The sequence below is a fragment of the Corythoichthys intestinalis genome, chromosome 8 (assembly GCF_030265065.1).
Source record: "Corythoichthys intestinalis isolate RoL2023-P3 chromosome 8, ASM3026506v1, whole genome shotgun sequence".
NCBI classification, from domain to species: Eukaryota; Metazoa; Chordata; class Actinopteri; order Syngnathiformes; family Syngnathidae; genus Corythoichthys; species Corythoichthys intestinalis.
Genome location: NC_080402.1, coordinates 28,064,672 through 28,076,774, shown reverse-complemented (window position 1 = coordinate 28,076,774; position 12,103 = coordinate 28,064,672). Strand labels below are relative to the sequence as shown.

The window sequence follows — 12,103 nt, the reverse complement described above, 5'->3', positions numbered from 1 at the left end:
GCGGACGAAATAGATTCAGCAAATTATACGGACATCCAGCATCATTTGGGAGTTTAGCTCGCTGTATAGCCAGGACCGAGCCGTAGCATCCTGGTGAGGACAGTGTATTCGCATTTCGTTGTTCATGCACTGTACACTGAACACTTATTCAGCATGTTGTTCTCGATTGTATTTTTATATTACCGCAATTTTCCCAATATAAAGCACATTTTTTTTCCCAAAATCAACTTGTAAAGTCATGGTGCACATTATAAACAGGTACATGGATGGAGACAGTAATATATGTGTATATATATATATATATATATATCAGAGGTTGTGCTAGACATTTTCGTTGTCTGTCATTTTGACTGACAGGGTCATAAAAATCCGGTCATAGTCTATTTTTACCCGTCACTTAAATTTTTTAAATGATAATGATGACATATTCAATAGTATTTAGTTTTCATTCATTTTTAATTAATATTGTAACTCTTGCTTGGCGGCGAAAAATTAGACACGGAAGTCGTGGTATTTTTCTCCCTTTTTACTCTGCTTACCGCCAACAACTCCGCCCCCAAAGAAAAAGAGGCAACGATATAGACCCCAATCACCAACGTCACACAATGATCTTAATTTTGGTTGTCAGCCCAAAATCTTCTAAATATATATTAAATGCATCTTACCAGATATAAAATGACTACTACATAGTCTGTGGTGATCGTTTGGTGCCCAGATTTCTTGTCGAATTACAGCAGTCCATCTCGCTCTCATCTTCGGGTCTCTCAGAATACGGTAGAATTTCAAGTCTCTCCGTCTATCTTCTCTGTTACAGCAACCAACCGCCACACACGCCTTCACCATTTGATTATTAATATTAACGAGCAGAAAAACACGCCGTAATAGGAGGCATGTACGTAGCGGTAATGTGTAAACATGACGAGCTGACACACAATATGGTGGCTCCAGTCAGGGGGGCGGAGTTGTGACGTCATGTGACGCTGGCACACCGGGTGCACCAATAAGAACCTCGCGTTGATGTGTCAATCACGGTGCCGCCGCCAGACCCCGGTGACGCTACAATATTCTGACAGAAGAGCCAACGACGTCATGCATTAAGAGAGACAATAGCTAATTAATATGCTAACTCGCCACCCTGTGGTCTGGGGTGTGAATTGCAACCTGTCAAAATGCCGGACGGACTTCAGTTTTTTCCGTCACCGTTTTAAAAAACCGGTCAACGACGGAAAATATCCGGTTAACGCGACCCCTGATATATCTATATATATATATATATATATATATATGTATATATATATAAACCGATTTTTTTTTTAATTGACACGGCCACGTTGTGTTGAAGAAACGTATGCGGCAACCCGTTGCCGACCATTACGGTACGTGACGTCACCATTTTGTTTCGGTGATACTTCACTCTGATCGTCCGAATGATTTCGTCTCTGTTAAATTCTGCTTTTTTCACTCTTCATAAAGCACAGAATTTAGTTTCTTCAACTCATTTGAGTCAACGTTTATTGCAGCTCCGCAACTCGTACCATAACAAACGTAACAAAACAGACTTCCTGTGTGTGTCCGTCAACTATATCTGTCTCTCGGGAAACTAAAACCCAAATAACAATAGTTCTTACTGTTACTGTCGTGTCGACAGCGATGAGCGCTCTCGGATTTCTGACTTGCGTTCTCACTTTCATTTTACTGTATCAATCCATGGAAGAAACATTTATTCATCATGATGAAACGAGCAAGTTATACAGCAGCCTTTAAAAGAAAAGTCACATCTGTTTTGTTTTCTCCTAGATTCTGGTAAGTTGGAGAAGTTGTCAAATCCTATTATTTCCGTAAATATTGTCAGTTTATAGTAATGTTTTGAACTACCAATATGCTATGCTTGTGCTGTTTCACCAGTCAGTAAAATGACATTTCTGTATCTGTGCAGGAGCTCTGTTTTCTTGTATTCTTCTATTTATTGGTGCTAAAATTAGGGTGCGCGTTATAAACGGGTACAATAATTTTCCCTAGATTTTACAAGTAAATTTAGGGTGCGCATTATACACGGGTGCGCCTTATATTCGGGAAATTACGGTAAATTGCCTTTCAAGATGACATATCTGTGTAAGTAGATTTCCCCCAGAAATGTGACTACTACTCCGGTGCGACTTATATATGCTTTTTTTCAGTTAGTTGGGCATTTTATGGCTGGTGCGACTTCTAGTCCGAAAAATACGGTAATCGCAAAAATAACTAAATGAATAAACGAAACAAAAATCAATGAATCCATTGTACTGTGCATCAATTTTCAACATGATAGATCACATAAGAATCCCCTTCATCAAGGGTAATTATTTGAAATGTCTCCCTTTCGTTCATCTAAATGCTAAATGTTGCTCTCGTAACTGTATATTAAGCATAAAGTGTCAAGATTATTCAGGCTTCACTAATGAACAGCCAAACAAGGAAGCCTCAACTCCAATTGAGTGATGAAGCATGAAATACATTTACCTAAATTAAAATAATAAGTAATGATGTTTGTTCAGTCACTCACAAACGGGACACAATTGCACACACCCTGTCCTAATTTTCATCGTGCTCAACTGCACGCACATATACATTCTCAAGAGACAGTCCCGCTGTAGGAATGAATCATATTCCGCTTTTTCCACCCAATCATTTCCTAGACAGAAATAGCAACATACCAATCAATCAAGACATTATAGGATGTTTAAAATGGGCTAAGTGAAGCTGAGTCTTTTGAAAAAGGCCCATTGATATTTAAACAGCTGAATATGAGATTAATTAATAGTGTGTCCATTTGCATGTGTGTGTGTGTGTCGGCTTGATTATAAACATGGCGGCGAGTTCACACTGGGAAAGATTGACAGCGGCAGCAGCAGCAAGGGCTCTGACTGTGAGGAGGCGAGATAGAGGGAGGAACATGAAAGGAGGCGAAAGACGAGTGTGATGAAGTGGAAAAGCTGATTGTTGGCGGGCATGATGCGCACACTGCCGTTTTGTCTGTTACAATATGCGGATGCAAGTTCTTAGCTTTTGCCTGTTTTGTCTAGCGGGACTTCTCTATCTTTCCCCCCTCCTCTGTCTGTCCAATCCTCTCCCACCACAGCTTGTTGAGCGCCGGGCTGATATGTTGCTCTTCCTCTGCAAATCTAATTGGAGACAGGCTTTCATAGGCATGACACGCCAAATCCTTTCAGGCCCTCGGCACCCTTCACTGACGCAGTAGGACGATCCCTGACAATCTTAATGGCTTAACTGTATGCTTTCAAAGAACTGGGAAGTACAACTTGCAAAGTCCCGCCATCAAGTGTTTCATGTGAACGGATGGCAACGTTAATAAGGATGGTGGATACTTGATTAGTTTCTGATGAGACAATTATTCCAAAAGCCGAAGCAGCCCCAAGTGTGCAAAGAGACAAATTTGGTTTAAAAAAAAAAAAAAAAAATCCATGGACTGTGTATGCCTTCCGCAACTAGTTTTCATTAGTTGCTGACAAACCATGTTCAAGAAAGCAGTCTGAGATGATTCCAGCTTTATGACATGGCGCATTATCCTGCTGAAAGTAGCCACCTGGACATGTGTACCTAATAAAGTGGCCGGTGAGTGTATATACTGTATATACACTCACCGGGCACTTTATTAGGTACACCTGTCCAACTGCTCGTTAACACTTAATTTCTAATCAGCCAATCACATGGCGGCAACTCAGTGCATTTAGGCATGTAGACATTGTTTAAGACAATCTCCTGCAGTTCAAAACGAGCATCAGTATGGGGAAGAAAGATGATTTGAGTGACTTTGAACGTTGCATGGTTGATGGTGCCAGAAGGACTGGTCTGAGTATTTCAGAAACTGCTGATCTACTGGGATTTTCACGCACAACCATCTCTAGGATTTACAGAAAATGGTCCGAAAAAGAAAAAATATCCAGTGAGCGGCAGTTCTGTGGGCAGAAATGCCTTGTTGATGCCAGAGGTTAGAGGAGAATGGCCAGACTGGTTCGAGCTGATAGAAAGGCAACAGTGACTCAAATAACCACCCGTTACAACCAAGGTAGGCAGAAGAGCATCTCTGAACGCACAGTACGTCGAACTTTGAGGCAGATGGGCTACAGCAGCAGAAGACCACGCCGGGTGCCACTCCTTTTCTTCCTAAGAACAGGAAACTGAGGCTACAATTTGCACAAGCTCATCGAAATTGGACAATAGAAGATTGGAAAAACGTTGCCTGGTCTGATGAGTCTCGATTTCTGCTGCGACATTCGGATGGTAGAGTCAGAATTTGGCGTCAACAACATGAAAGCAAGGATCCATCCTGCCTTGTATCAACGGTTCAGGCTGGTGGTGGTGGTGTAATAGTGTGGGGAATATTTTCTTGGCACTCTTTCGGCCCCTTGATACCAATTGAGCATCGATGGAACGCCACAGCCTACCTGAGTATTGTTGCTGACCATGTCCATCCCTTTATGACCACAATGTACCCAACTTCTGATGGCTACTTTCAGCAGGATAATGCGCCATGTCATAAAGCTGGAATCATCTCAGACTGGTTTCTTGAACATGACAATGAGTTCACTGTACTCAAATGGCCTCCACAGTCACCAGATCTCAATCCAATAGAGCATCTTTGGGATGTGGTGGAACGAGAGATTCGCATCATGGATGTGCAGCCGACAAATCTGCACCAACTACGTTATGCCATCATGTCAATATGGACCAAACTTTCGAGGAATGCTTCCAGCATCTTGTTGAATCTATGCCACGAAGAATTGAGGCAGTTCTGAAGGCAAAAGGGGTCCAACCCGTTACTAGCATGGTGTACCTAATAAAGTGGCTGGTGAGTGTGTGTATATATATATATATATGCATATATATATATATATATATATATATATATGTATATGTATGTATGCTAAATAAAATTAAAATAAATGCAGTTCTTTAGGTGGCCTAAACCCACAGCCACAGCTCAACGTTATTACCACCAGAGCAAAAATGACAGAATTATTTTCCATATAAAGCATGTATGATGGTATGATGGAAAATTTGCGATTTTGAAACATTGACATTTTTATACCTTGAAACCGGTAATAGGCATATGTCAAGTCTGTAATGCCCACAGGAAAGTGGGATGCACTCCTAAGCCTGTTATTAAAAAGCAAGAAAATAGATTTAACTTCCATGAGTTGCTGTCGGCCACAGTTCACATCCAGACTCTTACATATACAAAGTTGAATATCCAAAGCATAAGCCCATAAACAATGCTTTCTAAAATATTCCAGTAATGAATAGGAATAAACTATATACATATTAGTTTATTTTGAATAAAACACAATCCCTGTAAAAATAATGAATATGTTAAGTGCACGGCTGCATGTATCGGTATCAAATTTTTGGAGTAGGACAATATGGGGATATCAGTCATTATCAGACAACTCTAATAATAAGTCTTTAAAATTCTGAAAAAATAAACCACTGTTCCTCTTCTCAATCCGGACATGCATGCTGAATGTACTTATGCATACACAGTTCGTAAACATTTTGTTTTGCAATGGCACTCAACAATAATTAATATTTTCAAATGTTCTTGTGGCTAGACAGCAGTCTCTATTTCTTTTGAAGTCAGTGAATGGGGGCTGATCTTTATTGACAGTTTCTGAAAATATTCACTCAACGTTCTTTCTGAACATTTAATTTCCTTTGTTTACTTCTTTCATGACAACCCAGATATGTTTTTGTGGCTCAATAAAAATATTTTACATTATACAGTCACGTACATCTTTCTTATAGCCTCAAAACCCAAATACAGTGGTACCTTGACATACGATTGCTTCGACACATGATCTTTTCGACATCCGACATAAAAATTGACTCGCCATTTGTTTCTACATCCAACGACATGCTCGAAATACAACAACGTGACAGCACTGCAGACGGACGCACGGCTGATTTTCTCATGAGAGAAATCAACACAGGTTTCAGAAAGGTTGGTACAGGTGGTGAAACAAGGAGAAAGGTGAGGCTTACCATTTAAATGAAGATGCAAATTATAGAAAAATATGAGCGTGGGGTGTGCATCCGTGAACTGGCTCAACAATACATCTCCACAGGCCTCGTCCGACCACCGTTCGCCAGTCTTCATAAGTTAACTTGACAATTATTATTGTGGTAACATCGACAAAGAACTCGCCAGCTTCGTCAGGTTTTTATCATTTATTTCAGAACTTATCCCACACAAAACGCCTACTGTCCACCGCAGTTGACGGTGTTCTCAAGAAAACATTGAAAGCGAAAGTAAACTCTGTCACTTCAGTGCGTCCGGGTACAGAAAAAAACGTCCATTAATATTTAGATTTTTATATATAATTTATTTGTTCTGCTATGTGTAATTGCCATTTGTAATAGTACCAACAGTATTTATTAAGGATTTAGTGTAGGTTTTTGGGCTGTGGAACGAATTAATGGAATTATAATGTATTCTTATGGGAAAATCTTGCTCGACTTACGACCATATCTGTTAGGTTTTGAGTTGCTTCCCTCCTTGTGTGTTCCTGTGATTACCCATTGATTTCACCTGTTTTGCCTTCTCCTAGTGTATCCTCCAACCTGCATCCTCCTGTGTAACCCAGCTGTTCCTCGTTGTCTCGTAACCCCTTGTCTGTGTGTGTGTATATAAGCTCTGTTTCTTTTCACTCCTTTTTGCGTCATTGTCAGCGCCAAAGTCTATGTCAGTGTCCGTGTGCACATCAGCGTCTTTTCCCAGCAGTTTTCTCCGTCCAAGCCCTTGTGTTCCTTGACGTAAGTTTTTGTTTTCAAGCCTTTTGTTAGTGACCCAAGTTTTGTTTCTGTTTTTTGGATCCCCACAATATTGTTTGGTACTTTTTTTTTTTTTTGCCTTAATTAAATCATTTTTGCACTGCCGGTCTGCGTCGCCTCTTTTCCAGCAATTGGATCCACACACCACCTGCCCGCCCGCATTCCTGACAATTTCGACTTACAATCAAGGTCCTGGAACGAATTAACGTCGTATGTAGAGGTACAGGGTCTGTCTTTTTTAGCGCGTCACTTACTTACTTAACTTATTCAATTGCTCTGTGTGTGGCGTCATTGTGGTTAGTAACTAAATAACAGGAGTGCAACAGTCTCATGAAAGACAAAATTGCCTTTTATTTACACAGGTGTATTCGGTTTTAACTGTCCACATCTTATTGAGAGGAGTGTTTTTTTTTTTTTTTGTCAACGATGACTATATCGAAAATATTTTGACGACGAACAACTGTTTCATGACAATGACAAGACGATAACGGGCTAAATACGTGTCTTTGGGGACTAAAACATAACACAAATGCCAGTTTTCGTCTGATGAGACGAGAACGAGACAAAAATGAGCCACAGATGTGACTTTATGTGTAGTTAGCTTGCATCGTAGCAGTGTTTGATTGTGTCACTCATGTGACGTGCTACGCTCCCCCCCAACTCACCCACTGGTGTCCTCTCCTGTCTCCCCGTTGCTTGTTTTGATACACACACAGTATGATTTGTTTTCTTATCTTGGCAAGACAGACTATACAATGTTGATTTAACATTTAAGGTCTGCGCTGAGTGATCATCACACACTCAATGTAACTGGTAGCGTTAGCATAGCATTCACGTTCCCGTTAGAATTAGGCTATTGCTAACGACCAGGGTCCTCTTAAACTTTCGGACATCATTTTTATATACAGTTTGTGGCATCCAGGTGGGTATAATCAATTGAAAATAATTTACTGTTTTCCCCCTGAGTGTATATCATCACGTGATAGATTTGTAGATGCTACAGTATGTGCTAGACTGTCAATGTCCATTCGAAATAAATACAAAAAGTTTCCAGTTATTTACTTTTGGAGTGAAACTTTCAAATTTTACAGACGAAAATATTGAGTAAACTTGGACTAAAACTAGACGAAATTAGTCTTGAGTAACTAGACGAAGACAAACACATTTTGAAATGACTAAAATAGGGCTAAGACTATTAAGTATTATCGTCCAAAAGACTAAGACAAAAATTAAAAGGGCTGCCAAAAACAACACTGATTGAGAGTCTGTATGTGTGGGGAAAAAACATGGTGGGGTGGGAATTAGACCACCATGAGCAGTGATGAGACAGAGAGGACTGGGTCACCAAAGTGTTTTTGTTAGTTGTACAGCATCTGCACACAGTAAAAAAAGAACCATCTGCACACAGGTTGAATAATGCCTCCCAGAGTGATGGTTGATGTACGGCATAGCGTTTGCATATTCAGCACGTCAAGACTATTCTGAGCGTGTTGAAACTTAAAAGCCACGTTTGATGTCACTTGTTGAGATGTTAGAATGAAGTGGTGGCAAGATGTAAGAGAATTTATATCAGGAAGAACACTGAAGTGACAGAACTTTAATTGGTCACAACCTGCTCCAAAGAAACATAGACTTGAAAGTACATCAATAGCACCGCCCTACTTCTACTTCTGACCTTTACCACGTTTTTGGTTAAACTGTCTTCAATCTAAATACCTACTCTGCAAAACACATAAAGAAGCTTTTATGTCTGATTTTCAAACAACACAAACATGCTTAACCCCTCAAAAAGCACTCATTGAAATACTACTACTTTCCCCCTCTTCTATTTTCAACATCAAAACAAGAAGTGGTTTTAAAGTTTTTTTCCAAAGAGGTATTGTATTCGTCTGCCGAGGTGGCAAATGAGGTAAAGCAATTGCTCGATCCCTTTAAACTTGTCCAGGCAGGTGCAGGAGATTTCAGAACATTTCCAAAATAATAATTTGGGGCAATTCATCTGTCACGCTGAGCCATTGGAAGACTTTAGACCGAGGCATGCTCAAAACCACAACAGCGAAATAATCCGGTCAGGATGAGACAAAGTAGTACATTAAAAGGCGTGCATGGGACAGATCGCTATCACGGTCTCAGTCTTTGATGTGTTGATGAAAAGGACGCGCAGGATCAAGTGTACTTATGAATTTGAGAATAACTGGCTACACACCGCATGAAGAGAACAATGGCTTTTTTTTTTCTTTGTATGTCCTATTCATCAGTGACTTGCAGACTGACTTTGTCTTATAACACAAAGTCAGTCAGCTTTTCATGCGGCTCATTAAACATTTACACAACAGTGTGTGTTAATTTCATATTGTTGCTACACTGACTGTGAATAAAGAAAACCCTAGCTCTGTCATAATCATTGGTCACCCTAGATTGCCTATCTCCACTTGTTGGTGAAGCACCCAGAACTCTTCTCACATTTTTGTGTTAGCATCCGGGTCAGTGTTATTCACTTTAGGTAAAGCCTGAAAATGTAAACTTTGTAACAAGTGTTTTATTAGCATGTAGTTTGTCATACAAGCAGATGAGGAGTAAATAAAATATTTTCAGTAAAGATGTCCCAATCGATCGGGATGCCGATCAATCGGGTCCGATCACGTCATTTTCAAAGTATCGGAATTGGCAAAAAAATATCAGACATGCCTTTTTTTAATATATATATATTTTTTTTTTATTTAAATCGTTTTCTAATTGTATTTAACGTTACAGACAAAATGTCTTACACTCATCCAGAGTAGTTTTGGCTTAAAGTAGGGCTGTCAAATTTATTGCGTTACCGGCGGTAATTAATTTTTTAAAAATTAATCACGTTAAATAATTAACGCATGCGCTGCACGACCCACTCACGCATTGTCGCGTTCAATCTATAAAGACACCGTTTTACCTAAAGATAGCGCTAAAAGGCAGCGTATAATGAGTAGAGAGAATTTTGACAGCCTTTGGAGCCATTTTTTATGTGGCTAAAGCTTTACAATACCTCTCTCAGCAATTAAAAATATCGTGGGAGGCAATGTGGGGAAGAAAGGTAGTAGTTGATCATTTTCTTAACACCCTATGTTCTTTCCCAACGCAGAGAAGATATATCAATTGGTGCCCCTACGCACAGTCATGGTTGCACTTCCCATCATGCATTTGGGCAGAAGTTAAATGGCTGCAGAATCATTTACTGAAAGCTCAACAAATACACTAGATGGCAATATTTAGTCACCATATACAATGTCACATTTATCCTTTAAGAATTACAAGTCTTTCTATCCGTGGATCCCTCACAGAATTTTAATAATGTAAATGCCATCTTGAGGATTTATTGTCATAATAAACAAATACAGTACTTATGTACTGTATGTTGAATGTATATATTTGTCCGAGTTTTATTCATTTTTTTCTTATTGCATTGCCAAAATGTATATGATCGGGAAAAATTATCGGGAATAATTGGAATTGAATCGGGAGCAAAAAAAAAAAGCAATCGGATCGGGAAATATCGGGATCGGCAGATACTCAAACTAAAAGATTGGGATCGGATCGGGAGCAAAAAAAACATGATCGGAACAACCCTAATTTTCAGTATATAATTACTGTATTTTTTGGACTATAAAACACACCTGAGTATAAGTCGCACCAGCCATAAAATGCCCAACGAAGAGGTAAAAAAACATATATAAGTTGCACCGGAGTATAAGTCGCATTTTGGGGGAAATTTGCTTGATAAAATCCAACACATAAAACAGATATCTCATCTTGAAAGGCAATTTAATATAAAAATACAATCGAGAACAACATGCTGAATAAGTGTACAGTATGATGTTACATGATGCATGAACAACGAAATGCGAATATATTGTCTTCACCAGGACACTATGGCTCGGTCCTGGCTATACAGTGAGCTAAACTCCCAAATGACAATGCTGGACGTCCGTATAATTTGCTGAATCAATTTCGTCCTCGATACCAAACAGATTCGCATCAACATAAATGAATGATAATTAGGTGCTATTACAGCAATGACCCAAACGGTTAACATGCGTTCGCTAGCATTAGCACATTGTTCAAACAACCACAGAACTGGCTCTAAGTGTCCGATCGCGGGTGGAAAACACACAACAAAAACAGAAAAGATGATACACACAGGCGTTGCCTCTGTAGAGATATTTTACAAGCATAAACAATGAACGTAGGTTCGCAGCCGTGTTTCTCTCTCGCTAACTCACCCACTCACTCAGAGCTGCGTAGCTGTCAGTCTTCCTCTGGCGTGTGAGCGCTCTTCTTCGCGTAAACAAGTGCGAGTGCGCCCCCACGTGGGCGTGAAAGTGCCACAAACTAAAAGCATGCATTTCAATATAAAAAAAGTCAATAATACAATTGAACACACATTGCCAAAGGCAGAACGCGAACATGCCCATATCTATTAAGAGTTATTCAGATAACTATAGCATAAAGAACATGTTGACAAGTTTACCAAACCATCAGTGTCACTCCAAAACACCAAAATAACATGTGAAATGACATCATAATGTGTTAATAATTTCACACATAAGTCGCTCCTGAGTATAAGTCGCACCCCCAGCCAAACTATGAAAAAAAAACTGTGACTTATAGTCCGAAAAATACGGTAACAATTTTGGATTAGATTTTGTACACTGTTACACTTATACTTGTAAAAAAAAAAAAAACAGATTGGGGAATATGAGGCCTCTTGTTTGGTTGGAACAAAATTTTGAATTTAATTTGGAAACCTCTGGCTGAGTTACTCAAATACTAATTACCGTAATTTAAGGCGCACCTGACTAAAAGCCGCTGTGCACCAAATTTGACACAAAAACGTCATTTGTTCATAGATAAGCCGCACTGGACTATAAGTCATATATTTACACCAGAAGATATTAACCGGTAACACTTTATTTGAGAGTGGCATACGACGACAGTCATAAGACCAAATGAACCATTTCTGCTAAGCTTCATTGCTTCAAGAAGCTTCATTTGGCCATCATTGCTCCCTTGGGGGAGACAGTCAACCTCTGTTTCCACCTGCTGTCAACACTTTGATGTCCAACATGCCTCCTAGCATGCACTGCAGCACTACAGATGTAAATAACAATCAAAATTCATGTTCTGTGCTAACTATTTCTTCAGTTACTGTTCCAGTTGTTTCAGTAATTGTTAGTTAGTGTATTTGGTAACCCTTTATTTGACAGTGGCATTGTCATTAGACAATCATAATTATGAGATG

At 39.5% G+C, this 12,103-nt stretch overlaps 1 protein-coding gene across 7 annotated transcripts in view; it reads left to right on the top strand.

The window, feature by feature from the left end:
* Positions 1 to 12,103, top strand: part of grin2bb (glutamate receptor, ionotropic, N-methyl D-aspartate 2B, genome duplicate b) — a 260,728-nt gene that overhangs the window by 141,383 nt on the left and 107,242 nt on the right. The window lies entirely within an intron of this gene.